A 26737-nucleotide genomic window follows, 5' to 3' on the forward strand; every position below is an offset into this window, starting at 1 on the left:
CAAATCCCTGCTCTGTGTCAGGCACTATTGTGGCAAGGATCCTGCCTGGGAGTTTGTCTGTTTGTCTGTTTGTGCCTGTGCTCAGGGATCACTCCTGGTGCTGCGCAGGGGACATTATGTAGTGTCAGGGACAGAACGGGGTGGACACATGCAAAAGGCAAACACCTTCCCCTGCACAATCTCTGGACCCACACGTGCCTGTACTTTAGCATGAGCAAAGCCTCCCGGATGAGGGAAGAGCTGAAGATTACTGAGGGGGCCTGGGGTGCAGCCCTCACCCCTGCAGTCTTTGGAAGCTCTCAATGAGACCCACGGCTGGGGGGCATAGGCTGCCTCTGACTCCCCCAAGCCCCCAGGGGGCTCAGGAGCACCCATGTCCTCTTCCTCCTCTGTCTCGTCCAGGGAATGCCGGCTTATGTGGGTCTGTTGGGTTGGCCCAGAGATAAGGGGTGTCACAGATCCAAAATCTTGGGAACTTGGGGCTGGAGCGATAGCACAGCGGGAAGGGCATTTGCCTTGGATGCAGCCGACCCGGGTTCAGTTCCTAGCATCCTATATGGTCCCCTGAGCACTGCCAGGGGTAATTCCTGAATGCAGAGCCAGGAGTCAGCCCTGAGCATCACCTGGTGTGACCCCCCAAAAAAAAGAAAGAAACCAACAAACTCCTGGGACCCCACAGTGAAAGACTCCTTCCCTCGGTGTAAAGCCACCTAACCACGGGGGGTGCCACCCTCACCAGCCCCTGGCCCAGCAGCACTTTCTTCCCAGAGAACCCCATTTTGCCTCATTCTCCCCCGGGACTCAGTATCTCCCTTTCCACAACCCCATCTCAGACCTTCAGAGTTCACCTCAGACACGAGGCTAAAGCGGATAACGGTGGTGGGAAGGTGCAGGGTGGGGTTTGGGGTTGGTGTGGGAATATTCAATGCTTGTGACTAATCATCACGAACAACATTGTAAAATACTAATTAATTTAAAAATCAAAGATTTTTTTTTTTAACTGGGAGTCCCCAGCTCCCCCACCCCCCCTCCCTGAACACGCTGCTTGAGGGTCTTCCCTTCACAGTCCTGCTTGGTGGTTTTTCCCCGTCAACTAAAACCAGCCACTAAGCAGTGCACCTGGGAACCTGGTTCATTCCCACACACACACACAGTCACATGCACACTCACACAGTCACATACACACTCACACAGTCACACGCACACTCACACAGTCACACCCTCACACAGTCACACGCACACTCACACACAGTCATGCACACTCACACAGTCACACCCTCACTCACAGTCACATGCACACTCACACAGTCACACACAGTCACATGTACACTCACACAGTCACATACTCACACAGTCATACACACACTCACACACAGTCACACGCACACAGTTACACATTCACATATACATGCACTCATACACACATACTCATGTTCATGCACTCTCACACACCCATACATACATATGCACTCATACATGTACTCACATATGTAGACACACATGCACACTCACATATCCATACACACGCACTCATCCGTGCACTCATACACACACACACTCATTCACACTCACACTCACACACCCATACATACACATTCACACACTCATAGAACCTTCACACACACATACACTCACACAATTCGCACACTCATACACATTGACACATACACTCACACACATACCACAATAATCACACTCACACATGTGTACACACTGTCACACTCCACGACCCCACCCCTAAGAACCCAATCTCTCCCAGGCGTGGGTCCCTCTGGCGGCTCCCCAGAGCCTGAACAATCATCCCCTCTCCTTAGATGGCCCAAGACTGCCCTTCCCCAGCTGCCCTGCTGCAGTGCACCCCCTCCTCCACACCTCCCCACACACTCGCTCCTCTCTGGAGCCCCACTTCCCAGCATGCCTTCCCTCTCCTGCCAGGATGCGAGGAACCCAGGAGTGAGCCCCAGCGCCACTGCTGTGGCCCTGAAGGACAATGAAGCCTTGTCCTTTCTTACATGCCCACAGGCTCTTGTCCTCTGGTCTATCACCACCAGCTGCCCAGGCGGCCCCTGGTGGAACCCCTGGAGACCAGCACTCACAGCGCTGCTCGGAAACGAGGAAGCAGCGCGGCTCCCAGCCCATTGATAGGAAATGTTTGCAGTGGGGAAGCGGGGCCCAGGGGAAGAGGAGTTGGCCGGGAGCGTAGGCTCCGTGGGGCTGGGACCTTCGGCAGTTCATTTTTCCACGGGAAGAAGCTCTCTGGACAGATGCATGCGTTCATCCCCTCATCAATCATCTGTGTTGCTGAAGCCGGACAGACAGTGTCAGTGCAAGAGCAGCAGGGAGAAGCCGTGAACAGGGTTGTTCGCAGCCAGGCTGTGACTGAAAGAGCTTCTCAAAGCCCCAACACACGTGGACTCAATGACTCCTCGGAGTCTGGGGGCTCGGCCGCCCTTTGGTAGGGGAAGGGATGGGGCCTGTCTAGCCAGTGAGGCTGGGTACCAGGGGAGCTGAGCTCCTGGGGTTTATTTTTGCTGCCGAAGGGAGAGAGGATGCACTGGAATTCCCCTGTGAGTGGATTGTACTTGTTTCAGAAACCTCTAGAAAGTGTGAGCATTGGTGACAGCAGAAAATGACAAAGCTGAGCCCCAGGGAAGGGAGCCGCTATGTTGCGGACACTACACGCACTGGACTCAGCCCCAGGAGACCCATGAGACAGCGCCAAATGGGAGTGGCAGCGATGCCCCTTTGTCCCCAGATACCCTGAACAGCCTGGGTGCAGGCAGCACTCTGCTGAGGAACCAAACTAGAGTGGGAACCAGCTAATTGACGGAGCTTGTAAATGTGTTCCCAGAGAGTAATAAGGAAATCCCCATTCAAATCATGAAAGACAATTTCAGTCATATCTTGGGCTAATTGTGCAAGTAATGTGCCATAAGCTGATGCGCGCTCTGCGGCCTGCCTTACCGGCTGCAGATGGATGAAAGCACTTAGTCCTCCGCCGTCCTCCGGGGCAGGTCTGACAATGCCGCCCATGCGAGCTGCAGAGAGAAAGGTCATTTATCGGGCCACACGACTGACAAACTCTCTGCTCCCCGAGTTCCTCTAGTGAGCAGGTGGGACCAGCGGCTGGGTGGTGTCGGGTCAGCAGTCAGGCAAACTTGAGTTTGGGTCAGACATTCGAGGTGGAGGACACGGCTTAAAGAAGTAAGGCTGCGTGGAACAGTGTTTGGTGAGATGACTTGTGGTCCAGGAGTGTGTCCTGCCACGGGCAGAGAGGAAGTGGGACGCAGAGGCGCCTCGCCTGCTTGCCAGCTGCAGTTTGGCGTGGGGAAGGCGTGGGGAGCAGGTGGGGCAGGAGAGAAGCAAGGGTCGGGAGATGAAATCAGCTTCTGACCGGCTCAGGACTCCAGGGTCACCGCACAGCAGCCTGCCTCCGTCCCACCCACGCCCCCATCCTTGACCACAGAATCCGTGCCGAGCTCTCACATATTTCAGAGCCTACGGATCCCCTCCTGCCCTCTGCCCTCTGGAGAGAAGCCGCCCCCTGCCCCCTTCCTAGTCTAGGGCCAGATGAGAAGGATAATTAGTTTCTCAAGCCGGCCTTAAGGCCTTAGTTCCAGGGCCTGGGGCCAGCCCTCAGGCCTGACACGGGGCACTGCAGCACTCGGCAGATTCGCCCTGGAAGGGGCATGCTCGCCTGACTTGGGCCCAGACACAGACCTGGTCCCCGGCGTCCCCCCTGATCCAGCCCACCCGCTCCGCCCCACGGCAGCTGTAGGCGGGGAGGAAGGGGGAGGGTCCCGGAGGTGGGGGCCTCCCGTTACTGCCGTTACTGCCCCTGGGAGCAGGGAAGCCTGCCAGGATGCCTGCCTGCCCCACGCCTTGTTTCTCGGCCAGGCTTTCACCAGCGCGAGGCAGCTGCCACGCTCCACTGTGTGTGAAGAGAGCCGGCGAGGAAGAATCGCAAGGAGCTATGGTGTCACGGAAGGGCCGGGACTCACGCAGCCCCCCACAGGGATAGAGACAGGGGAAAGTCAGCATGCACCCCCCCTCCCCCGTCTCAGAGAGGAATGAGCCTTCTGCTAGGAACTGATGGATTATGTTTTCAGTCTGGAAACACACACACACACACACACACACACACACACACACTGGTGTCCCTATTATTAATATAAATGCTCCATATTAATCGATGGCAGCATTCCCAGACCCCCAAAATAATTTAGCAGATCACACCAGACAGACAGGTGTGATTTTCACATGGCAGGGAAGAGCCAAGTTCTTTTTTTTTTTTTTCTTTTTCTTTTTTCCTTTTTGGGCCATACCCGGTGGTGCTCAGGGCTTACTCCTACTGTGTTCCGGGATCTCTCCAGGGGTTCTCAGGGACCAAACGGGACTCTGGAGATCAGACCCCGGTTGGCCTCATGCTAGCAGCGTCCTGCCCCCTGCTCTCTCCCAGCCCTGGAACATGGAACTCCTGGTTTTGCTCTCCTGAGGAGCCCGGGTATATCAGGCTGGGGCTGGGGCAGAAGGGGCAGGAGTTGGGGAGGGAAGTGGTGGTGGGGGGCAGGGGGCTGAGCCTGCTTTCTCCTCTGCAGTAAGGTTTTGTTTTGGGGGAGCCATGCAGAGCCAGGAATCGAACCCGGGTCTCCCATGTCCCTTTGGGTGGGGTAGGTGCGAGGCCAGCGGGAAGGCTGGAAGAGGACCTGTGGGAGCATGTACCCCATTCTTGAATGACACCGCAGTGCAGGGTGGGGGGAAGGGAGGCACAGGGGAGTGGCTGCCAGGGACTGGCTTTGCTGGGTCCGTGTGGGAGCAGAGCTCTGGGGGAGGCTCCGGGCGCCTGGGGTTCTTGAGGGTGCTCAGAGGGCTCAGGCCACAGAGTCCAGCATGCACTGTGAACTGCCTGTGTCACTGTCCTCTGCTGCCCCAAGACAAGGAGCCCAGTGTCCGTCAGGGTTCACATCGGAGGGGCAGGGCCAGCCCAGTGTCCCCTGTGGGTCCTTGGCCCCTTCTTTGCAGAGAGCCCTGAGCCATCTCAGGGGTCCTTCCAGAGTCTCAGCCTGAGGGAGAGCAGAAGGTGAGGAGGGCCCACACCCTCACGAGACACCCCTGCTGCTTTGGTTTTCTCTTACGTGGCACCTCGAGGTGCTGGGGGCGGGGACTGCCCCGGGGCCATGCCTGGTGATGCTCAGCTTGGGGGTGACGTCCTGATGGTTTGGTGCCTGGACTGGCGATACGGTGCTACTCAGGACAGTGAATACTCAGGGATCAGCAGGGCCACACCGCAGTATTCAGGCTTGTGTGCAGTTCCAAGGAACAAATTCAGGGTCTCACCGTTGTGGTCTACCTCTAGAGCTAGCTCTTGGTCTTCCATGCTTTTTAAAATTATTATTATTATTATTATTATTAATGATCTGGGGGCCACACCCAGCAGTGCTCAGGGCTTACTACTGGCTCTGACCTTAGGGACCACTCCTGGACCACTAAGCACCCTATATGGGGTGCTGGGAATCAAACCTGAGCCGGCTGTGTGCAAGACTGGCTTCCTACCTATTGTTCTGCCTCCACCCATATTCTGTTTCTCTAAACAGCATTCTTGAAATATAATTTACATCCCTATAACTCACCCATGTGAGTGCATGATCAGTGTTTGGTGGAGGTTGCACATAGCAGGCTCTGGTACAGCTGAAAATGGCTTCTGGGACCAGGGATCACAGGGCTGTTGGGATCATCTTGAGTGCCTGTGACAACACCCATCCTACCTTGGCTCATCACCGTATGCTTGCAGAACAGGTACTCTGAGCCCTAGGTTTTCTTGGGGGTGGCGGGTGGGGACACATCCAGAGTTTCTTGGGAACTACTCCCAGCTCTGTGCATGGGGCCACCCCCAGTGGGGCTTTGGAGGGACGTGTGTGGGCAGACTCGGGCCGCCTCATGCAAAGCACTGAACTCTCCCCGACCCAAGCCTAACTTCTTCAGCTGTGGGTTGTGACACCATATGGGGTCACGTAACTGAACGTGGGTGTTGAGAAAATGCTGGCAACAGTAAAAGGTTTCTCAATGCATATCAGCCGAAAATGAATTCAAAATCAAATGCAAAATGAATCCAAGGTGTTTCTGGTAGTGCTAGCCAATCTAGGCAGAAAGGGGTCGTGAGTGGAAAACGTTTCAGAAGCCTGCTCTGAGCTCCTGCGTGATTCCTCTGTGCCTCCACCCATGTTCAGTGTCTAAACAGCTCTCTTGAATGATAATTTATTTTCCTATAACTCACCCATGGGAGTCAATGGGTGAGTTATTGAAGTCAATGATTGTTATTATAGAGCTGGAGAGAGTACCGGGATTAGGGTGCTTGCCTTGCATGCGGCCAACCCCAGTTCTATCCTGGCATTACATATGGTCCCTTGAGCACCACCAGGAGTGATTCCTGGGCACAGAGCCAGGGGCAAGCCTGAGCACTGCTGGGTATGAACTCCAAACAAACAAGAGAATCCACATGTAGACACAGATATATTCACCCATCACAGTTTTGGAATAAAGATTAAAGCAACCCTGTGCCATTTAGTTATCACACCTTTCTCCCTCTTATCACCTCCAGGATTTTATAGTTTCGATTTTTGGCTTTGGGCCATACCTGACAGTGCTCAGGGAGTCCCTTCCTATGGTATTCAGGGGACTGTGTGGTTCCTGGCCTCAACCCAGGCCCCCTCTGGCATGTGAAGCAAGTGCTCTTTGGCAGAGACATATCCCTAGCCCAGGACCTGTCATTGGGATTGTAGGACATGAGCTTTGTGACCTCCTGCCAGCGTGCAGCTCAGAGCTTCCCAGCCCCGTGGCCACTTGCCTGCATGCAGCTCAGAGCTTCCGAGCCCTGTGGCTGCTGCAGCTTGTGCTAGTGCTTCACCCTTTTCATGGCTGAATATTATTCCATTTGATAGCTACCTGATTCCATTTGTGCCATGGATGACTCACATGTATGCCACTGCTCCTGAGGTGTGAGGTAGGCTCCATGCTCTGGCTGTGTGTTTCCCATCTCTGTGGTTTACACTGCTGACCAGTGCTAGACCCCAAGTGTGGAAAGACTGAACCCTTTTGCTCAGTGGTGTTTGCACCATGATGAAATTGCTGAGCCATGCTTTGCTCAGAACCCATCCCAATTGGCGTTTCTTGTTTAGTTTTGATGTTGTTTTGAGGCCACACCTACGTGCTCAGGACTAACGCCAGACTTTGTGCTCAGGAATCACTGCTGGCAGGTGCTTGGGGGATCATATGGGTGCTGGAATTCTAATACAGGTCTGCAGGCTGCAAGGCAAACATCCTACCCACTGTACTGTTTCTGCAGCCCTGGGAGTCCTATTGTTAAGCTCCTTCCAACTGAGATGCTATTGGTCACTTGATGAACATTTTGCCCCTATATAATCACTGTTCACCCTGAATGAAATTTATCCGCTGTGCTACTAGCCTGAAGTCTGATCTATCAACCTTCAGTCATAGACTGCATTGGAATCGGCTCCCTGGACCCAGGTCACCAGACACTGCCAGACCGCATCAAAGTCCACCTTGTACTAACAGTCATACCACTATAATTAATCAAGGGACTCGCAGTCATTCAGTATGTGTTTCGTTCTTTCTGCATCCCAGGTTTTGTTCTAGAGGCGAGCAAGTGCTGTAATTGGAGGTCAGTCTGGTGTATAGCTTCTGCTCTGTAAAGACCTTCACTCCAAATGAGTTAAGGGGAAGCTGGAAGAATGTTTTTTCCCAAAAGGTTTATCAAAGTAGAATTTAAAGACAATACACTGAAAAAAAAAGATTTAAAAAAGACAATACACTGCATGTAAAGTACACAGCTACACGAGGCCCAAGTGTGTATATCTGTGAAACTATCACCACAATTTACTGAGCACCACCCCTTGGATTCTCCTGAAATTCCTCTCTTGCTCCTCATAACCCACCTATCCGAGAAACTATTGAGCAAACTACAGGTCAGTAATATTCTCTGGAGGGAAAAGGATGTGTTCTTTTATTTCTTTTTTTTAACCATTTTAATTTAATTTTATTTTTATAAAGTTGCTCACAATAATTCATTACATTTAATATTCAAACATCAGTCCTTCCACTATAAGAAGAAAGTGTGTGAAGTGCTGTATTTCACCCTGGAGTCATTAAGTCCTTGTATAAGAGATTATGAACATGTTTGTTAAATCCAATCAAATGTGTGCTACTGGCAGCCATGAATTTGGTCACGCATTCCAGGAATTCTAAAATTTAGAATACAATTATAGAACAGATTCACTCCTGGGTGAGGCCTATGTCACTCTCTTTTAGGAGCTTTATTTCTGAATCTCTGGATCTTGACCCTTGATGTGATTACATGGTGCCAGGGGCAGTTTGTGGGTGTGGCTGCCAAGCTACTGGTAAAGTAGGGAGATGGGGGGTGGAGACCCAGTCCGCTCCAAGCGAGCTTGGAGATTTCAGTCCTGAGTCCTCCATACCTGGGTTTTTCTGCAGATTCACTCATGGGTGAGGCTCATCCGAGCCCATGGAGAGTGGCCATGAGCATGGCGGTGATTGAGTTTTGGAGGTTTTTCAATTGCTGGGGGTCTGTTGGGGTGGAGAAGGGACACTCACCTGCCCCCTCCGAGTTGCCCCAGTTAAGACAGCCTGGTGTGGGGACCTTCTATGTCACTCTCTTCTGGGGAGCTTTATTTCTCAGTAGTGTTCCTTTCCCTGTGATGTTTTTCACTTAGGCTTTCAATTATTTTGAGTTTTTTTCTATGCTGGTGCCTGTGTGAATAGTTCCTTGTTTTTCAATGCTGAGTGGTAAATAGTCTATAGCATAAACCAACAGCAATTTATCATACCACAGTTGGGGTGTGTTCAGTTTGGACTTTTTAATAATTAACACTTCTATGAACATTTGTATCCCAGTCTTTGAATAGACACGTGTTTTAGTTTCTCTGGAGGAAGCACCTAGGAGTGGAACATCTAGATCAGCAGTCAGTGTCGTTAACCTGTGAGAAGCTAATGAACTCTTCTAAAGGGCTGTCACTACCCACAATCCCGCCGGCATGTGTGAAAGTTGCAGTGTGTGAGGGTCCCACATCCTTTCTAATATTCGCTATGCCCGTTCTTCCTTATTTCAGCCCTTCTATTGAGAGTGTTGTGGCATTGCTTCGGTTTTAACATGAGCTCCTCAATGAGAACATCTGTGGATCTCAGCGACAGTGAACATCTGTCACTGTGTTGACAGACGGTCTCAGATTTATCAAGGTTCACTCTGGGACTTTTCGACCTTACGATGAGGTAGAAGCAGCAAATATTCAACAGAAACTGTGCTTCATGGTTGAAGGCCCAGACTTTCCCGGGCTGGTCTCTAGCAATGGCAGCTGCTGTGGCCACTTGGACCAGTCCTTAAGAGCTTTCACTTTCAGTCTAAGAATTGTGAATTACAGGAGATATACAACACTTCTTTGGAAAATAGACCATTGGGTCAACTTACCCAATGGCAGGAACTGGACCGACAGCGCAGCGAGTAGGGCGTTTGACTTGCATACAGCCAACCCGGGTTCGATTCCTCCATTCCTCTCGGAGAGCCCGGCAAGCTACCGAGAGTATCCTGCCTGCACAGCAGCACCTGGCAAGCTACTCGTGGTATATTTGATATGCCAAAAACAGTAACTACAAGTCTCACCATGGAGACGTTACTTGAGCACCCAGTGGTAGGGTGATGTAAATGTTCTGAGCATATTTGTTTTCTTTTTTTTTGGGGGGGGTCACACCTGGAGATGCATGGGATTACTCCTGGCTCATGCACTCCTGGCAGTGCTCAGGGAACCATATGGGATTCTGGGAATCGAACCCAGGTCAGCTGCGTGCAAAGCAAATGTCCTACCCACTGTACTATTGCTCCAGCCCCAAGGTTTTTTGTTTGTTTGTTTGTTTGTTTTCTTTTTTTTTGGGGGGGGTCTGAGCACATTTGGTTGGCAGATATTTCCTCCAAACCTCTAGGGGAGCCAAGGCGATGATGTCTGGTCAGTTAGGCATAGTGAACACTTTTTATTTTATTTTATTAAAATGTAAGATCAGGGGCTGGAGTGATAGCACAGCGGATAGGGCGTTTGCCTTGCACACGGCCGACCCGGGTTCAAATCCCAGCATCCCATATGGTCCCCTGAGCACCACCAGGGGTGAGTCCTGAGTGCATGAGCCAGGAGTGACCCCTGTGCATTGCTGGGTGTGACCCAAAAAGAAAAAAAAAAGTAAGATCACTGGAAACTTGAATTTGTTAAAAAAATTTTTTTTTTGCTACTCTTTTGCCATTTACAGTGCTTCAAAGTATGTTGTATTAAATGTATTTGTAAATGCATAATTTTGGGTTCTTGAAATCAAAACAAGACATGAAGTTCTAAAAACTTAAACGTGTATACTCATGTAAATGGACTGGAGCGATAGCACAGCAGGTAGGGCATTTGCCTTGCACGCGACTGACCCAGGTTTGATTCATCTGTCCCTCTCAGAGAGCCAGACAAGCTACCCAGAGTATCCTGCCCACACGACAGAGCCTGGCAAACTACCCATGGCATATCTGATATGCCAAAAACAGTAAAAAGCCCCACAATGGAGACATTACTGGTGCCTGCTCGAGCAAATCGATGAACAACGGGAGACAGACAGGCAGTGCTTTATTAAAATTTTAAAAACTGTTTTGGTTTTTGGGCCACACCTGGCGATGCTTTGGGGTGACTACTGGCTCTGCACTCAGGACTCAGGAACTATTCCTTGCGATGCTCAGGGGACCCTCTGGGATGCTGGAATGGAACCTCGGTTGGCTGTGTGCAAGGCGAATGCCCTCCCCTGCACTATTACTCCAGCCCAGAGAATGCTTTCAAACTTAGGGTGTTTTCAACTTTTAATGGGTTGGTCAAGATGTGACTCTGTTGTAAATTGAGGAAGACCTGCTCTCTCTGCTTCCATCGTTGTCTGTTTATCTGTCTCTCTGCCCTTCTGTCCTTCTCTGTCAGGAGTCAGACCAAGGACTCAGGTGCACGGCAGGTGCTCACTATTGAGGCCCAGCCCCACCCTTGCCATCTATGTACTTGTAGGTACAATTTACTCAAGTCTTGCTCCAGCTTGAGGGGTGTGCCATGCCAGTGGTGGTTAGTCTCCACTCTGCACTGTGTGGTGCCAGGAAAAAAGCCAGGCCAGCTGCACAAAGTGTGCGCCTCAACCCACTGAGAGACTTCTCTGGCCCATCTCTGCCAGTGTTTGAAAACTGGGTGGAGGGGGCTGGGGAGATGATGCTACACTGGATAAGGTGTTTAATTGCACATGGCTGACCCAGATTTGATCCCCAGCATCCCAATGGTCCCCTGAGCCCTGCCAGGAGTGATTCCTGAGTGCGGAGCCAGGAGTAACCCCTGGGCATCAGTGGGTGTAGCCCTAAAACAATCATCATCCTCACCATCTCCTTTCCATCATCATTGTCATCCTCCTCCTCCTTTTCTTCCTCCTCCTCATCATCGTTGTCATTGTCATCATCATCATCCTCATCCTCATCATCCTCATCATCACCATCATTCTCATCCTCATTATCTTCATCACCACGTCATCTGGGCTGCTGGTTCTCTTACTGCCGTGTTTTGAGAGTTCATTCAGATCTACTGTTCTATGTGGCTTTCCACCTATCAATAGCAATGCTAAGGGGCCCTGATAGTACAGGGTTAAGGCATTTGTCTTACACGTGACATCCCTGGTTTGATGCCTGTCACTGTGTATAGTCCCCTATACATCACCAGGAGTCACTCTGTGTACAGCATCTGGAGCAGCTCTTGAGCACTGTGGCTATGGCCCCAAGCACTGCCCTCTGCCCAGAAGTGATACTCCGAGCCAGGAATCTGAGGCACTTATTTGCCTCTTTATCTCTTGTGGCAAACCCCAGTCATTTTCAATATGGATCCAATGGGGGATTGGCCAACCCTGGTGGCTCTAAGTGTGACTGCAAGGTGCACTGCAATAACACTCAGGGAAACATGAAAAAGACAAGGGCTGTTATTCACAGACCCTAGAGGGCTCGTGACATACCCCAGTAAGGAGAATGAGGTGGAGGCTGCAAGGGAGGGAAAAAGAGAGGGACACAGGGAGAGACAGAGAGAGAGAGAGGGAGGACGGGAGGGAGGGAGGGAGGGAGCCAGGGTATAAAGGGAGAGAGGGGAGAGGCAGGGAGAGAGACAGGGAGAGGGAGAGAGAGAAAGAAGGAAGGAGAGAGAGAAAGAGAGGGAGGGAGAGAGAGGAAGAGGGGGATGGAGAGGGAGAGATGGGGAGAGGGAGTGATTTTCTAACCAGAGAGCCTCAGCACGCGTTTGGGAAAGCACCGTGCCTGCGTCATGAGACTCCCAGCGTGACCCCTGGCACAGCACTGCTTCTCAAAAGCCACACTGCAGTCCTGGGGCACTGTGTGACCTCTGGCATATGCAGCCCTGTCTGTGCTCAGCCCCTGGCCACTGCAGCCTCAGCAGCATCAAAAGGAAGGAAGAGCAACAGGGAGCAGGGTACTTACTACAGGTGGAGCAGGGCCAGCTGTGGGTCTGTGCTGACCCTATTCTGAGTGGCAACAGGAGGTCTTTGAAACGGACACCTTAGCAGTCAAAAGCTTAACTTTAGGTTTAAAAAAATTACCATTACCATTAAAAACAGTAGGGGGGGGCTGGATCAATAGCACAGAGGGTAGGGCACTTGCCTTGCACGCAGCCGACCAGGGTTCAACCCCAGCATCCCATATGGCCCCCTGAACACCACCAGGAGTAATTCCTGGGTGCAGAGCCAGGAGTAACCCCTGTGCAGTGCCAGGTGTGACCCCAAAAGCAAAAACAAATAAACAAACAAACAAAAACAACAACCAGTAGAGGGCAGGAATTATAGAACAGTAGGTAGGGTGTTTGCCTTGCACACGGCCACCGGCATGGGTTTGATTTCCCAGCATCCCATATGGTCCCCTGAGCACCCTAGGAGTAATTCCTGAATGCATGAGCCAGGAGTAACCCCAGTGCAATGCTGGGTGTGACCCAAAAAGCAAATAAATAAATAAATAAATAAATAAATAAATAAATAAATAAAGTTTTTTAAAAAGTAGGGCTGGAGGGATAGGACAGCAGATAGGATGCTGGCCTTCCACACGGCAGACCTGGGTTTGGTCCCCAGCACCTCATTTGGTCCCTTGGTCCCTCAAGCTCCACCAGGAGTGATCCCTGAGCACAGAGTCAGAAGTAACCCCTGAGCACCTCTGGGTGTGGCTTTATCGACCCCAATTAATTGTTATGTTACTAACTGGCAAATATTTTCTCCCAGTCTTTATTTTTTGGGGGGAGGCACAGTGGGCGGTGCTCAGGGGTTGCTCCTGGCTCTGCACTCAGAAATTAGTCCTGGCAGTGCAAAGGGGACCATATGGGATGCTGGGGACTGAGCCCGGGTCAGCTGCATGGAAGGCAAACGCCTTCCCCACTGTACTATCGTTCCAGTCCCATAGTCTCTTAATAAAGTTTCAATGAAATAACAAAAATTCATCATTTTGACCAAGTCTGACTCATCACTTTCTCCTTTAGGTTATGTTCTTGCTCTCGTAGCCAAGAAAATTTAGCCTAGCCCAAGGTCACAGACTCACAGACTTTTCTCTTCTGTCTGCTACAAGTCCTTCCATTGTAGCCTTCACATTTCAGTCCCCGAGTCCGAGGAGCCGTTTTTCGTCCAGTCAAAGGTTGTCATTGAAGTTCCTTCTTTTGCTCTGGGCCTTCCGATTGTTCCAGCGCCATTTGGTGAAAGCTATTTTTGCCCCTGCCTTGCCGTTGTGCCTTTGTTGAAAACCACTTGCCCGAGTATGCATGAGTCTATTTCTGGACTTTTTATTTCATGCCTTTTAGGTCTGCTTGTCTGTCTTTATGCCAATGCCACCTTGCCCTGATGAATTTGAGCATAAACTTGAAACCAGGCAGCATTCCGCTGGTTCTGTCCTCTCTCAAAGTTGTTTTTGGTCATTTCATGTGTATTTTAGAATCAGTCCCCTGGGTATTTTTTCACAGGGCTGGGGTGGGTTTCACTGATGTGCTGCCTCAGTTGGCGGGGACTGGACAATTGAACAATCCTGAGTCCCGAGCATTCCAGATTCCTGCATGGTCAGGTCTTTGACGGCTCTCAGCACCCACATTTTGCAGTTTTCCGATCTCTTCAGAGCACTCCCATGTCACGAGGATGGTCACTGGCTGCGGGGCCTTTATTCTGCATGACACAGAGAGCAGGGACTCCCATCTGCACCCAGCTCCTGGGAACACAGGGAGGCTTAGGCAGTGACCTTTTTCCTTGTCAAGAAAGCCTTGTTGGCCAGGAAGATCGCCCCATAATTGGAAGCCTCATGAGCTGGGGGAGAAGGCATCTGGGATGGAGAAGGGATCAGTAAGTCAATGATGGTTGAAGGGATAGTTCAGGGTGGGAGATGTGTGCTGAAAGTAAATAAAGGACCCAACGTGATGGCCTCTCAGTATCTGTATTGCAAACCATAATACCCAAAAGTAGAGAGAGTATGGGGGAAACTGTCAGCCACCATAGAGGCAGGGGGAAGGTTGGAAAGGGGGAGTATACCGGTGACATTGGTGGTGGAGAATGTGCATTGGTGGAGGGATGGGTGTCTGACCATTGCATAACTGAACTCAAACATGGAAGTTTTGTAACTGCATGTCACGGTGATTCAATAAAAATAATAATAATAATAAAGAATGCCTGTGGTGGGGCCAGAGCCACAGTATAGTGGCTAGGGCACTTGCCTTGCACGCGGTCGACCTGAGTTCTATCCCCGGCACCCCATTTGATCCTCTGAGCACCGCCAGGTGTGGCCCCCAACCCAAACCAAACAATTCCAGGTGGCTGGCCGGCAGAGCCGTCCTGGGTGAGAGGAGCAAAGGGACATGGGCCCGGCCTAGCGCCCTGATCCACAGCAGCGGGACTGAGCCCGCCTTGCAGAAAGGCGGCTCCCGTCAAATGTGCAGGGTTCTGCTCGTCTAACTTCCTGACATGACAGCCATCATTGCTGATCTGTGTGTTCCTGGAATCCTTTTCTTGGACACTATAGGTTTTTCCAGGAAAACGCCCACAGATGAGAAAGCGTCAGATCAGTGTTGGGAATGCCAAATGCCAAGAAGCAGCAGTGCCGGGTGAGGCTGGAACCCAGAAGAACTTGGGTGGGTATTTTAGAGATCGGGTCAGTCCTCTCTTGGGAGGGTGCTGTGATCAAACTCAGGGCTTCGCATGTGCAGACCACGTCTTTAACCACCGAGCTGCGTCCCTGGCTGAGTCAAGTCCCCTTAGCCAAGCCCCATCACTGCGGGCTGGATTAAGGCCAAGATGCCAGCTGCCTTCCCTGCCTCTGGGTGCTGCTTCCCCAGTCATCGCTCCCTTGCCTGCGTTGCTGCTGTTGACTGTGGCCTGGCAAGTGGGCACACTTCAGTGGCAGTGTTTGTGCTGCACTTGCAGGGCCAGCTGGAGGCTGTTTGGTGCCCACACAGTGCCCCTCAGGTCACACCCTTCCTTAGGCACAGGCCAGAGGTGGCTGAGGTGGACCTATGTGTGCATGTCAGGGTGGCACTCTCTTCATGCTGCGTTCAGACACCTCACTTGGTGCTGTGGCCAGAAATCACTAGTGGAGCCAGGGAAAGCAGCCGTCACAGTGACCAGGCTCGTACTCCATACATGTGGGGCTCTGGGGGTATAACTTATGACCACATCCCTGCAAGGCCGATTCTCTAAGACTGCTCTTCGTCCATGCTACAAGTGAGGTCTTGTGATCCTCTCTCTCTCTCCCCCCCACACCTCTCTCTGTTTGTAACATGAGTTTCAGGCACATAGTATTTTTTTTTTTTTTTTTTTTGCTTTTTTGGGTCACACCTGGCGATGCACAGGGGTTCCTCCTGGCTCTGCACTCAGGAATTACCCCTGGCCATGCTCAGGGGACCATATGGGATGCTGGGATTTGAACCCAGGTTGGCTGCGTGCAAGGCAAACGCCCTACCCGCTGTGCTATCTCTCCAGCCCCAAGGCACATAGTATTTTTACAGCCTCTGTATAATCCAACATAATCATCACCAAAAATCTAGTTTCTACAAAAAAAAATTAAAAACTAGTTTCCATCCATTTTTATCCAATTGTCTCCCTTTATCCACTTTGCCTACCCCTCAGCCCCCACCCCATCTCTGTTGGCTCACTACTGTTGCCATCTCCGAGAGAAGTAAAATCATGGGTGCTTGTGATGTCCGTCAGCCCCACGGGTGACTTATGTGAAGTGGGGAGGAGAAAGACGGTCACTTTCTCCCCAACTGCCTCTACCACCTGGGACCCAGGGTTACTGGGTTCTTGTCTTGCTCATAGAAAAGAATTTCAGGAGTAGACAAGCAGTGAAGTAACAGATTTTATTTAGAGGTTTTTGTGGGAAGGAGGAAGGGATAAATGGGAAAGAGAATAGTAAGAGTAACGCGCCCAAGAGAGAATGAATGCGGGCTTCTCCAAGGGTGGAGAGAGCTCTATACACATCCTAGCACTAGACACAAAACCATGAGGGCAACACATGTTCCCGGGCACCCATGTGCTCGGCCATGTGGGCGGAAGCAGCACATGGCTCAGGCAGCATGTGCACACCCTTCCTTTGTTAAGGTGTCTTTTATAGGGTTTCTCCAACCTGCCCCCATGTGAGGCTTCTTTCCAGGTAAAAGTTCGTTGCTAAGGAGGTTACCAGGGAAGTTGGGAGTGGTGGTCTTCTTTGGGGGAACTTCCTGGGGAGGGGTCCATTATCCTCAGGGTCTGCTGATGGTTTTATCTGGTCTTTTGTTTTCTAAATCCACAAGGTAACTCAGTTTTAAGATTCTCCTCCCGGAGATTTTGATAATCTAAGTTTCATTGCCCAGGGCCTTTCCCTATCTACCTGCCTACATCACTTATATTTCTCTAACTTACTTTTCTCTAAGCTTAATATCTTCAAGGTCCATGCATACAGTACAAAGGATGAGTCCTGGTGGGAGCGGTCGCTCAGTCTCCTGACACTGCACGTGAGCTCCAAAGCCACGTGTCTAGATGACGTCGGTGGGCCCCACGGGTGACTTTCGTGAAACGGGGAGGAGAAAGACGGTCACTTTCTCTCCAACCGCCTCAAACACCCGGGACCCAGGGTTACTGGGTCCTTGTCTCGCTCGCGGAAAAGAATTTCAGGAGTAGACAAGCAGTGAAGTAACAGACTTTATTTAGAAGGTCTTAGGGAAGGAGGAAGGGATAAGTGGAAAAGGAAAACCACTAGGAGTAACGCGCTCAAGAAAGAACTCGGGCTCCTCCAAACATGGAGAGAGCTCTACACACATCCTAGCACTGGACACGAAAGCATGAAAGTACACATCTCAAGGGGGGAGATGCGGGCGACACGTGCTCAGCCACATGGCACAAGCAGCACATGGGCTCAGGCAGCATATGCGCTGCCCTTCCTTTGTTCAAGGTGTCTTTTATAGGGTTTCTTCAACCTGCCCCCACCCACATGGGGTTTCTTTCCAGATAAAAGTTCGTTGCTAAGGTTACCAGGGAGGTTGGGAGTGGTGATGGCCTTCTTTGGGGAACCTCCTGGGGAGGGGTCCATTATCCTCAGGGTCTGCTGATGGTTTCTTCCAGGTCTTTTGTTTTCTTGAATCTGCACATCTTAAGAGTCCCCTTCCCTTGGGGCTGGAGCAATAGCACAATGGGTAGGGCGTTTGCCTTGCACGCGGCCGACCCGGGTTTGATTCCCAGCATCCCATATGGTTCCCTGAGCACCACCAGGGGTAATTCCTGAGTGCAGAGCCAGGAGTAACCCCTGTGCATCGCCAGGTGTGACCCAAAAAGCAAAAAAAAAAAAAAAAAAAGAGTCCCCTTCCCAGAGACTCTGTTAAATCTCAATTTTCATTGCCAAGGGCCTTTCCCTATCTACCTGCCTACATCATATTCCCCCCTAGAGATTTCACCACCTTAAATCTTTAAGGGGAAAATGGTCGGTGATCCATCTTCTGAAGCTGCTTCATGCTGACAGATGGGCGCAGACTCTGCCTATGTAAGGGGTGAAACCTCATGCTACCTTATGGGCCCCAGGCAATGACTTTGTTGGGTTCCTGAAGTTATCTGAAAGAAAAGATCAGATCAATTAGACTGAGGGATGGCACTTTGAAATGATTAGACCCTGGAGATGTGGAAGATCCTTTCTGACCTAGTAAGGACAAAATAGTTTGCTATCTTAGAAAACATAAGAGTTAAAGCAACAGAAACCAAAGCAACGTAATGCCATACCCATTTCTATCATAAAAGCAATGGAAAGGAATAACTACTTTACCCATGGTTGATAGAAAATGACTTCTTATGTCCAGATTTTTCTAGTGGCATAGAAACAGCAAGCTACTTCTCAGACTGGAAAAGCTATCCATCCACTGAAGCTATCAATTGAAACCAGTAGATATTTATATCTTGAATATGAGAGTTTGATCATTTGCATGTCAATCTGCCAATCCTTTCCTCGGCAAGTTCCTTGAAGTTACAAGTGTTAGGAAAGGAGGCCCACGATTCATTAATGAAGCAGAAAGCACAGTTCTGAGTTCCTTGCCATGAAAGATGGCTTTCACTAGTGTTGGAAGCTTAGTGTAACCCTTAATCAATTTCCTTTTGAAAACCTTGTTCCAATGCCTATTGTTCCTCTTTTGCAGCGTATCTTAGATGAGTATTCTCTGGATGGGGTATTAATCCCATGATGGAACGAGAATTAAGAGCTGTTAAAATTCTAGTTCTCTCCAAATGACTGTGTTCATAGAACTAAATGATGTCGGTACGTTAAGTGGGGAGGAGAAAGACGGTCACTTTCTCCCCAACCGCCTCTACCACCTGGGACCCAGAGTTACTGGGTTCTTGTCTCGCTCTCGGAAAAGAATTTCAGGAGTAGACAAGCAGTGAAGTAAATAGATTTTATTCAGAAGTTTCTGAGGGAGGGAGGAAGGGATAAGTGGGAGAGAGAATAGTAAGAATATTCGCGCTCAAGAGAGACCTCGGGCTTCTCCAAGGGTGGAGAGAGCTCTACACACATCCTAGCACTGGACACAAAAGCATGAAAGTACACATCTCAAGGGGGGGAGATGCGGGCGACACATGTGCTCGGGCACCACATGTGCTCGGCCACATGGGCACAAGCAGCACATGGGCTCAGGCAGCATATGCGCACACTTCCTTTGTTCAAGGTGGCCTTTATAGGGTTTCTCCAACCTGCCCCGGGGGGGGGGGGGGGGGGGAGCTTCTTCCCAGGTAAAAAAGTCCGTTGCTAAGGAGGTTACCAGGGAGGTTGGGAGTGGTGATGGTCTTCTTTGGGGAACCCCCTGGGGAGGGGTCTATTGTCCTCAGAGTCTGTTGAAGGTCTTATCAGGTCCGTTTCCTGTATCCGCAGGGTGGGTCAGTCTCAGGATTCTCCTCCCCGGAGACTTTGATGATCTAAGTTTCATTGCCAGGGGCCTTTCCCTATCTACCTGCCTACATCATAGAGAGCAGCATGCAAGTGGTGTGGCATTGCCTTCCAGGGCCGGACTGACACACAGATACACAGACACACAGTCACTCAGACACACAGACACAGACACTCAGACACACAGACACTCAGACACAGACACTCAGACACTCAGAAACAGACACACAGACACACAGACACAGACACACAGACACACAGACACTCAGACACAGACACACAGACACAGACACTCAGACACACAGACACAGACACACAGACACACAGACACTCAGACACACAGACACTCACACTGTTAGGGTCGGCAGATCTCTGCCCGGGGGAGGCTCGGAGAGACAAAAGAACAAAACCAAGACAACTCTTTCTGCAAATGCATGGGGTTTATTTAAGCCAATATAGCTATATTGGGACCTTCAATTGTGTCTCAATAGCATGGCATAACTGAAGGCCCCCCGAACTCAAAAAGCTAGCTGTTTTTATACCCTTTTGGGGGAGAAATGAAAATCTCACATATCAAAGGGAATCACATAGGTCACTTAATTTGCATATCTAAACATTTGTTGACAAATGAAAATCTCACATATCAAAGGGAATCACATCTATATATCAAAGGGGATCATACCTATTGGGGGAAAATTACATGTATTGAATCAAAGGAGAATCATACATATCAAAGAAAATCACAGGTATTGGATCAATAGGAAAACCATAGGAAACCATAGGAAAACCATACAAAAGGGAAAACCACACCTATTTCACTTAATATGCTAATTTCAACATTTGTTGACCATTCCGAGCAAATGTTTGTTTACAGTTCCTCGGGGCAGTTTGTTGGCCCATTTGGTGACAGAGTCCTGCCCAGCGGAAGGTCCTGAAGACATCTTTCAAAGCAGTCAAGTAGTTACAAAGGGCAACTTCAGCGGTTAACCCTTAACCTGCCCTTCAGTTCTTGACTCTTAACTTGCCCTCCTCTTCAACACAGACACTGAGACACTCGGACACACGGACACTCAGACACACAAACACACAGACACACAGACACTCAGCATTGCTTTTGCCATATTCTGTGTTGAGGGAGTCACAAAGATCCTCCGCCTTTCAAGGGGAGGGGAATGAGGCTTCACGTGTGTGTGTGTGTGTGTGTGTGTGTGTGTGTGTGTGTGTGTGTGTGTGTTTGGTGTGTTTGTGTCTGAAACATCTGCCAGGGCATGGCTCTCCCCATCAGCCGCACTGGGTTCGGGGTCCGTCGCAGGCTGCTCACCCAGCAGGAGCAGCTAGGCCATGGGGCAGACGAAGAGGAAACGAGGGCCAAGCCGGTTGATTGATCAGTTGCCGTTTATCCCATTCTCTCCACACACCCTGTTCCAGTCTCCCTGAGCCCCCCATTCTAGTCTCACACTGCCCCTCATTCCCGTCTCCTCCCGTCTCTCTGCTCATCTCTCCACACTCCATCTCGCAGCCTGGGCTCTCCCTCTCCTCTCTGGGTTCTGACTCTGACCGCTTCTCTCTTGACAACTCCCTCCTTCCTTCCTAGCCCCTCATTCCTCAAGCCCAGCTTCAGGATTCTGACTGCTACAAGTCTTTCCCCCTCTACTTGTCTCTCTGCGGCCCAGCTATACCCAGCAAAATCAACATAAGAAAGCCCTTCCTGAGGGCCCACCAAAGCAAACACCACCTAGGGGCACTCCAAAGTCCTTCCTGACTGGGGGGGGGGGCGGGGAGGGGAGGAGGGAAATACCTCTTAAAGGTGTTTTTCTCCTTTCCTCAGTCCAAAAACCCAAAAACTCAATCAACATCTTAATACTAGTTAATTTTGTATGGAAACAGTAAGAGATACATTGAGGCTTGTAGGGCAGCTCTCCTGGGAACATCTTGCCACAGACTCAGACTACAGGGCTCAGGTCAGATTAATCATTCCTAACCCTAGCAGGGTCCGAATCTAGTTAATACTTTTTGGATCATGACAGCATCTGTCCACAATCAAGCTCTTTTTTTTTTTTTTTTTTTTTTTTGCTTTTTTGGGTCACACCCGGCGATGCTCAGGGGTTACTCCTGGCTTTGCACTCAGGAATTACTCATGACAGTGCTCAGGGGACCATATGGGATGCTGGGGATCGAACCCGGGTCAGCCGTATGTAAGGCAAACACCCTACCCACTGTGCTATTGCTCCAGCCCCAAGCTCTTAACTTATAGTTAAGCACTAGGCACTTTGGCCAGGCCTATCTCAATGCCAGGGTAGCACACAGCTCACCGCTTGCCCTGGGTCCATCCCGTCCATCGTCAGGACCCTGCCTTTGGGGGTGCTAGGAAGTAAGGACAGCTGAGGCTTAGGTTGAGAGAACAGATGCCCAGGAGGAAAATATGTAGAGTCAAATGACTCCCAGGTTACAAAAGCATAGCATTTGCTACAGTCTTCCTGTGCCCATACTGTTAGGACTGTGATCACCCTTCAGCATTCAGAGAGATAAAGAGTCCAGCAGGACTGTGTTAGGGCGCGGATCGAGATCTCCCTATAACGACAAAGAAACTCCAGAGACTGCAAACAGCACCAGGGTTTATTGTAAGACTGGCTAGCCAGGGTCCAGCCACCTACGCGGATACGCAGGTCCAGCATGTTGGGCAAAGACCCCGAGCTTCTCCAAAGATCTTATATAGGCCTTCCCCGGCCGTTACAGCAGAGCCCACACATTTCATAGCCAATAGATTTGTAATATTGCAAACTTTCTAAACCAATCCATTTAAAAGGACATCACTCCTTAGCCTATGGTTTTAGAGATCAGTATTTGTGCCAATATTCAGGAATGTCCCAGTTCTGGGGGCAGTCCTGGGTCTTGTGATATGGGTCTTGTGATATGGGTCTAGTTATCTGGTCTGACCACCACCCTTCTTGCGACCCAGGGTGCCTGTATCCAAATTTCTTGCTTAGGGACAGATAGACAAGTTATTCTACAATGTGGGCTCCTATAAAAAGAGTGTTAAGAAAGCAAAATAGATTCCTGTGGTCTGTCCTGGGCCAGTTCCTCACAGACTGCAAAACACACACTGAGACTTTATTATTCTGGCTAGCTGGGGCCGAGCTGTCCTGCCAAAGCAGGAGGCCAGAGCTCGACCCCGAGGGCTTAGAGCAGAGGGTTTGTATAGCCATCCTGGGCACACAGGCCTCAGGAGTAGGCGCAAAGATAAACAGTTCCAAAGGCAGAGATAACTTCAAACAATTCATAATGAACAAAAGCATATAAGGAAAAACAGAAATAACCTAAAATATCTCATAATGAACAAAAGCATACAGGAACAATATATCAATATGGCATTCCCAATTCCATACATCAAGAAAACAAGGCATTCCCATACATCAAGAAAGCATCGTATCAGTTAAACGCTTATCAATTAGGCACAGGATACAAGACAGGGATGCATGGACTCCTGACTTTCCAGCTCCGTGTCTGTGTAAACACCAGTTAGTTCCTTTAATCTACTAACTCAGTCATAAATCCTTCATGGCCAAGACTGCTTCCCACCAAGTGGTACTATTAAACAATTAGTTCAGCTAAATCATATATCCTTCCTGGCCTGAACTGCCTCCTACAAACCTATGGCCAGAGTGAGAGGGAAGAGTTCAGCCACTTCTCAAGTCCCCCCCTTTTCTATGGTCATATTGAGGAATCTGCCTGTCACAATACAGAAGGACTTAGCTCTGAATAAACTATGCAAAGGACTCAAGGATAAGAGAAAAACAATATTTACAAGTCAACAGAGCAAAGAAAGAAGTTACAAATAAATACAGAGGAAAGGGAGCACTGTGATGGGAACAACCCAATAAACCTAAGCTACCTGAGGTTATGTTATCCTACGTTTCTGTGTGTTTGTGTGTGTGTTTGTGTGTGTGTGTGTGTGTGTGTGTGTGTGTGTGTGTGGTGTGTAGGGGTTTGTTGGGGCCACACTCAGCTATGCTCAGGGCTCACTCCTCGGTCTGTGCTCATGAGCTCTTATGCAGTGCTGGGGATCAAACCCCAGTCAACTGTGTGCAAGGCCAGCACCTCAGTCCCTTTTCTGACTCTTGGGCCCTCAGCTTCATCTCTTGGCAGGCGCCGACGTGGTTATGGTGGGGCTGAGAGACTGAGGCAAGGCTGCAGCCCTTTGAGGAACTGTGCTGCACCGTGATTCTGTGTGGGCCTGTCGGGACCCAGCTGCACCTGGACACACACCAGGACGGACACGCTGCTAGCCGGGAACGGTGCTCCCGGGCCCCAAGGACTGTCTTCCTCAGACAGCCCCTTGCGTGGAGTGTGGGAAATGAATGTGCTGGAAGGGGCGGGCAGAGGATGCAGAACGATGGAGACTGTTCCAAGGTAAAGCAACAGAACACTAATGGCTCAGTACTCAGGGAGAATTGGCTCTCTGCCCTTCCCAGCCGGTGCCGGCATCTAAGTGTTTGGGAAGCATTGTGCTATCACTCCAGCCCTGGGTTTGCTTTCAAGCACTGTGAAAACTAGACATTTCCTGGGGCTGGAGCGATAGCACAGTGGGTAGGGTATTTGCCTTGCACGCGGCCGACCCGGGTTCAATTCCCAGCATCCCATATGGTCCGCTGAGCACCGCCAAGAGTAACTCTTGAGTGCAGAGCCAGGAGTGACCCCTGTGCATCACCAGGAGTGACCCAAGAAGAAAAAAAAAATAGACATTTTCTTCTTTCCTCCAGAACTTCACAGACTCCTAGAGCCTCCCCGACCCCTGTGGGAACATCATAGGGAAGGAAGAGCCCTGAGAAGCCGGGAGCCGCCAGAAGCCGTCCTCTGGAAAGCAGACCCTGAAAGAGGCAGCCTGACGCCAGCTCGGGGTGAAGCGCCCGCTAAGCCACTCTGGCTCGCCAGTGCCTGCTCTGCAATGAGGGCCTTCCCCGGTGAGCAGACGCTGGTGTGAACGGCCACTGCAGGCTCGGCCCGACTGGCTGGCGCCGCACGCCCTGCGCTTACTCGTGGCGTTTCACGGGGTGAGTTGTGTCGGCACTGAACTGGAATTCTGCTTATTTGACCTGGGCACCTTCTCTCTTCAGCCACGCAGGGGTGCCACCTGTCACCCACTCCATACCATTCCCTCAGCCCAGCGGTCTGCTCTCCCAGTGCAGGCAGAAGGTGGTGGCCGTGTTCAGAATGCCTGGCCCTGGGGGCCGGAGAGCTAGTGTAGCAGGTGAGGGGCTTCTGCATGCAGCCAACCTCGTTCCCATCACACGGTCATCTGAGCCCCTCTGGCTGGGCCCCACCCTCTCCCCCAAATAAATAGTCTCCTTTTCTGTACTTATATTATGCATGTAATTATTTTTTAAAAACACAGTCCCTGCTTCACCAATGGTGGAGTCCAGTCTTCCGCGTCTGTGGAAATCACGGGGGGGGGTCCCCGTATCTGGAGTGCACGGGATTAGCCGTGGCCCGGGAGAGCCACCTCCATGATTGTGGCCTCTCGCCGGCCGGCTCAGAAGGAGCTCTCAGCCTGGGGGCTGGGGGGAGGGCCCAGAGGACCTGAGTGTATGATCGGCCTTGGGAACCCCAGGTTCCATTCCTGGCATCTCGGCGTCCTCTGGGGATGGTCAGGAGCAGCCCTGGGCCAAGCAGAGGCAGCACTTGAGCACAGCCAAGTGTGACCAGCACCCACCCACCCGCCCCCTCCCCCACCACTGGAAAAAGTAGGATCTGTCCTTGGCTACTGGTCAGGAAGAGTTTTCGGAGGCAACACGTCTCTCGAGGCCTTGGCGATCGCCTTCCGTATCTTGGCTCTGTCTTTGAGTCAGGCTGATCTTAAAGAACGTGAGATCTGGGTCTTAAAATGTCGTGGGGGATGACCTTCAACTTTCAGATGAAAGAAGCTGTTCTAGTGAGATGGTGCGTCTTCCACGCTGATCCCTGTGGCAGCTCGGGGAGCGTCTGACAACTCCCAGCGCCACTGCCTGGAGCCGCTTTCCTGGGCCGCTGCTACCCGGACTGGGGGCCTGACAGAGGCTCTGCAGAGGTTATGGGTCAGGGGAGGCTTCCAGGAGCCCAGGTTAGAGAGGCCCTTGGGGCTGTGGTTTCAGGAGTCTAAGAAGGAACCTTCCCCCCACCCACCCCTCCTGACCTAATAAAACATCAGTGATAATCTGATTCGAGATCTTCAGCAGAAATGCGAGTTCCCCGCGAGGGCCGGGGTTCCAGTGCGTGGTTTAACTCTGGGTCATGTCCTGAGAAACGCGTTGCAGGGCGACTTCGCCCTGAGTGGCATCAGTTCCATATACAAGCTGGGTGCTATCATCTATTGAAATCCGCGGGGCCCCGAGGGTGGCTTATGCGAGGTGAGAGGAGAGAGATGGTCACCACTTTCTCCCAGCCCCCGCTGCCACCCCGGGGCCAGCTGGCAAGGCCGGGACTAGGGTTTCCAGGTCTCTGTCATGTCATACATGAAACAAGAAAAGAGTTTCAGGAGTAGAGGAGCAGTGAAGAAACACAGATTTTATTTGAAGGTTTGGAGGAGGAGACAGAGGGAGAGAAAGGGAGAGAGTTACACGCCCAAGAGAGAAGGCAGGCTTCCCCAAAGACGAGGGAGAGAGCCCCAGCACACAACTCAAGAGGGGCAATGTGGATGACACATGTGCTGGGCCATGGGGTCATAGTGGCTCGTGGGCTCAGGCAGCATCTGCATGCACTTCTTTGGTCCAAGGTGGCTTTTATAGGGTTTTCCCAACCTGTCCACGTGGGGCTTCTCCCCAGGTCAGAGTTCATTGCCAGAGTGGTTGCCAAGGGGTAGAATTGGAAGTGGTTGATGGTCTTCTTTGAAATTCTTTTCCTTGACCTTTGTTCCTGCAGAAGCTTCTCTGGGAGAGGGGTCCAGCCTTCTCTGGGTCTGTTGGTGCAAGGTCAACATTTCCTCAGGGCATGTGGGCATGAGGTGTCCTAGCTGAGACCCTCTCGGGAGTATTCTTGGCCCCACAAGCCACCTTTGTGGGGACACCTGTATTTCAGGACTGATGAATTTGGAGGCAAGAGTCTTGTGTGTGTGCTTTTTTAAATTTTGCTTTTAACTTATTTCCTTTATTTTCTAGTTATTTATTTATTATTTATTTCTCTCTCTGCCCCTTCTCCTCCTTTAATTTATTTTAAGGTAGAAAAAAAGCCTCAACCGTTGATACAATTCTAAATTAAAATTGATTAGATAATAAA

General features: G+C 50.8%; 1 pseudogene; it reads right to left on the minus strand.

Moving 5' to 3' along the window:
* The window catches only part of LOC129399891 (uncharacterized), an 85125-nt pseudogene that overhangs the window by 14656 nt on the left and 43732 nt on the right, over positions 1-26737 (minus strand).

This window comes from Sorex araneus, chromosome X, assembly GCF_027595985.1.
Source record: "Sorex araneus isolate mSorAra2 chromosome X, mSorAra2.pri, whole genome shotgun sequence".
Taxonomy (NCBI): domain Eukaryota; kingdom Metazoa; phylum Chordata; class Mammalia; order Eulipotyphla; family Soricidae; genus Sorex; species Sorex araneus.